General features: G+C 33.6%; 2 long non-coding RNA genes across 3 annotated transcripts; one reads left to right on the top strand and one right to left on the bottom strand.

Moving 5' to 3' along the window:
* The first annotated feature begins 1,402 nt into the window (after positions 1-1,402).
* Positions 1,403-2,741, top strand: LOC131430689 (uncharacterized). 2 transcript variants are annotated; one of them, XR_009229553.1, is made up of 4 exons: positions 1,403-1,507; positions 1,870-1,979; positions 2,266-2,529; positions 2,589-2,741. It is a non-coding gene; the product is annotated as an uncharacterized LOC131430689 (long non-coding RNA). The 2 variants fall into 2 exon arrangements; XR_009229552.1 differs by lacking the exon at positions 1,403-1,507 and having other exon boundaries at positions 1,708-1,979.
* Positions 2,682-3,567, bottom strand: LOC131430688 (uncharacterized). Its single transcript, XR_009229551.1, has 2 exons — positions 3,096-3,567; positions 2,682-2,964 (listed from the first exon to the last, which is right to left on the bottom strand). It is a non-coding gene; the product is annotated as an uncharacterized LOC131430688 (long non-coding RNA).
* Positions 3,568-4,131: the final 564 nt, after the last annotated feature.

Genomic DNA, 4,131 nt, shown 5'->3' with positions numbered 1-4,131 from the left:
TATATAAAAAAAACTATGAAATTTCGTCGTTGAATATTTTTGTGAGCGCGGCAATGACTGATTGAATCTACCATCCTACAAGCACAATCTATTGGAATAACATCTTTTAGAGTCATTTTGTTGTAAGAATTTTATTTTATTAGTGAATACAGATTAATACTGATTTTTTATACAAAGCAATACAGATTTTCTATGAAAATATCTGGCATCTCTGTACTGGGGTCGTGTGAAAATATCACGCGTTTTTTTTTTTTTAGAACGGCCAATAAGCCACCTGTCAACTTCCACTTGCGAAAGAAATTGCAAGCGAGCTATGAAAGACAGAGTATTAAATTTAACACCAGACGAAAGAGAAAACTTTTCTCTGCCATTTACTATTATGACTTACTCTCAGCGAGTGCCGAGTCATTCGAAATTACTCTTCAAAGTGAATGTTGACGGATGGCTTATTGGCCGTTCTCAAAAAAAAGGCGTGATATGCCAGGATATGCCATGCGAAACAGGGTTGCCATATATACAGATTAATCTGTAAAATAATAATAATAATAATTATTATTATTATTATTATTACTATTATTATTAATATTATTATTATTATTATTATTATTATTAAAATTACTCTTGCATACCGAAGATCGTCGATACATTGCAATTGTCTTGTACTGAAATTTCGATAAGAATCTGGTATCTTCGAACTTTACAGCTTCAATAGAATAAAACTACAGCAAAAGGAATTGTTTCAAGTTTGGAATATATAGTTTTAGAATAGTAGCTGTTTAATGTAACTTATCTGTACTTTAATGTTGGTGTATCGCTTCAAACTCTATTAATGGAAAAGGAGAAAGCTTGCACAATTCATACAATCAATCAACTAACTGATATTCGGAAAAGTGATGGGAGCGTGTCAGTTTTTTCGTATTCACGACATCCAGTTTTGTCTCTGACATTACCCACCCGCCTTTTTAGAAATCTATCCAGTTCCAACATATATATTTAAGTCATGTAAATATGAGTCCGGATTCACAAAAGCTTTCGATTTCTGGCTGTTATCTTCCTCCACAAACGCACTATTTTCTAATTGCTGTGTCAGGCATAAACAAGGTGTTACCAAAGATAAATAATAAAGACATGTACGTGCACATAAATACGAGGGGGACGACACTTCTGAATAGCAGCGACTTTTCACAACAAATCTCCTTGAAATTTTCTTATTCCTTCGAGTTTTTCGTCATTCTTGAGAGCTTTCTAAAAATCTAAGAAAATTCTCAATAATTGCATCAAATCCAGAATTTCCAATCTATCTTTACTCGAATTCTCATAATTCTAATTCTAATTTCGAGCGATTTGGCAACCATTGTTATGACAATCATTATTTATTTAGATTTGGCAACAATGCTTACGTGTTGTTTTTATTCTATCTAGAGTGACTATAATCAGAGTGGCGACAGCTGTTCGTTTGGAATGACAGCTACCAGTTCCAAACGAGCAAACGACCTGTCAATTCAATGTAATAGGCACTCTAATTCTATCAAGCTCTTACCAGAGCTGCCATTTGGTGCTTTAAATATTGCAAATGAATATTAAAATATTGAGAGAAGAGGTCATTGCACATATTTAACAGTTTCTCTCTTGAGAGAAAGTATTGTCGGATTGATGAGCGGTTTTAGCGGCCCTTACACGAGACAATATTATTGTCAATACAAGGAGTATTGACAATACTTTTGATCATGTAGTGGAAACTTCATCGGATTGACGAAAATATTGTCAAAAAATCAAAACTGCTCATCAATCCGACAATACTTTCTCTCCAGAGAGAAAACTGTCACATATATGCAATGAAAACATCTCTCAATATTCGCGACTACGAAGTTGAGTTTGACAGCTTATGTGTGTGAAGTGGAAGTAAACAAGCAAGAGAAAAAAGTGATAAATTTTCAAACGTACCGTTTTCCTCGATTTTAGTTTTGCTGTTTGAAATGGTAAGTACCAGTGTTTCCTAAAATCTTTGAAGATACCAATTCAGTTATTGAGTATAAAAAAATCGCTTTGAGTGATGTCTATTTTCTCATGTAAAAATCAAATGATCGGTATGTGAAAAAAAGTAAACATAATTTCAGAACAATATTCATGAGTGAAAATCTACTGCTATTTTTGAAAATTCTTCAAATTGCATTGAAACTACATGTTTTCTACGTGTGTTGTAATTTTTTCGTCGAAGTGTTCACTTTAAATGTGAAAATAATGCATTTTTCGATTCATCTTCAGGAGCCTTCAAAAGATGTTACGTACACTGTGTTGATGAACTTGTCGGAAGATTTTAGCTACGCTGCCGGAGGAAACCGTTTGGATAGTTGGAGTAGATGAGATCTACAATTATGGATTTGGCTTATTTTCGACTCCAAGTGTCGAGCCGCACACAATCAAAGTTTGTACTAGAAGTGAACGCTCTGCTTGGTTATTTGCATGTACTTGCAAAACCAGTGAAGGAAAATGCAAACATGTGATAGCTGTTTTGAATCATTTATTGAGGTTTGTTTTTTTTTAATCCGTGTTCGAGATCACAAAATTATTATTTTGATTTGTTACAGAAACTCAAAGCTCAAAAGAACGATTAACATCCAACGAGATTAAAACGAGCGGCAGTCGGATATTCCGAACTGATAACATCAAGTTTGAGGACATTTGACATTTATTTATTAATTATGTTTTATTGTCAGATGAATAAATTTAATATACATAAATATACCAGTTTACAAATTGACGACACACATGCACCCAAGCAGTTTTCGTTGACTTAACTCTGAATCGTTGAATCCATGTTATGTATTGTTCATTTTACTTGTTTGGGAAGGATTAAATCGGTATACTCAATCTGGAACATAACACACTGTTCTCATCAGTATAAGAAACACTGTCATGAAATGTTTTTGCAAGTCCATTCGAGCAACTTTTCAGATCCATGACCTACAATATTCAGAGAGAAAAAATCTTAAATGAGTCTCAATTACCTTCCTCTGTATTGTAATTCACTAGTTTACCCCATTAGAATCACCAAGAATAGTTGTTTGATCACAAAATTTCAAATATTGTCTTACCTATGTGGATTACTAGTGCCGGAAGAGGAGTTTTTTCTCGCTTTTTACTCACGAAATACGAGCAATGATGTACCGCAAAATATGTTTTAATGACTGAATAGGAGTCGTTTAATGTTTTTAGTACTTCAACGCACAAGAAAATCAATTGAGCAAACAGAGAATGAACTAATTTTACTTGAGTGAAAAAGTACCCTACTTTGTTTGCATTCACTTCACACACAGATTAAACTTTCGTAGATAGCAGCACTGTTCCTTCTAGGTCGCGAATTTCAATGTTCAGTTGCAATATTTGAAGCTCCAAACGCTTGATTTGTTTGAAAAACGCAGACTGCAGTTACCAAGCCAATTGGATTGACGGTATTGACAATTCTTTGGATTGACAATAATATTGTCACGTGTAAGGGCCGCTTTTGATTTTTTGACAATATTTTCGTCAATCCAATGAATTTTCCATTACACGATCAAAAGTATTGGCAATACTCCTTGTATTGACAATAATATTGTCTTGTGTAAGGGCCGCTAAACAGGATTATGTTTATATGGTTTATATCGATTTTTTCGTTATTTGCTGTGTCATTTTGTATATCGAAGTTTATATTCATGTTGATTTTGATCAAAGTAGTAAGTGGACTTCCTGTGATGCTCTCAACGTGTGAGCATATTGCTTTGCGAAAAATTTTTGTGTATTTCTCGGAATAGAACGATTTTTCTCGTTCTGGAGTAAATCAGTGTAGCAACGCCGCGAAACTATCATCGGGAATCTATATGAATAAAAATGAACAATAAATGTGAAAAAAATCACTATCGAAAAAATTTAAATACGAAATAAAACAATAATCAAACAATACACGGGCAAGACGTGCCATCACTGGCCTAAGCGTGTCAGCAAGTGTAGTGGATTATTCTAAAACTGAATACGTAAGTATTTCAAATAAAAGTTAACATGATTCAGCAAAGTAATAAAAGTTAGAGCGGAGAATCAATGGAATTATATCAAACTCTGATCTATACTTACTAGATTTCTCCTTTCGTCTTT

Source organism: Malaya genurostris, chromosome 2, assembly GCF_030247185.1.
Source record: "Malaya genurostris strain Urasoe2022 chromosome 2, Malgen_1.1, whole genome shotgun sequence".
NCBI classification, from domain to species: domain Eukaryota; kingdom Metazoa; phylum Arthropoda; class Insecta; order Diptera; family Culicidae; genus Malaya; species Malaya genurostris.
This window is presented reverse-complemented; position numbering and strand designations above follow the sequence as displayed.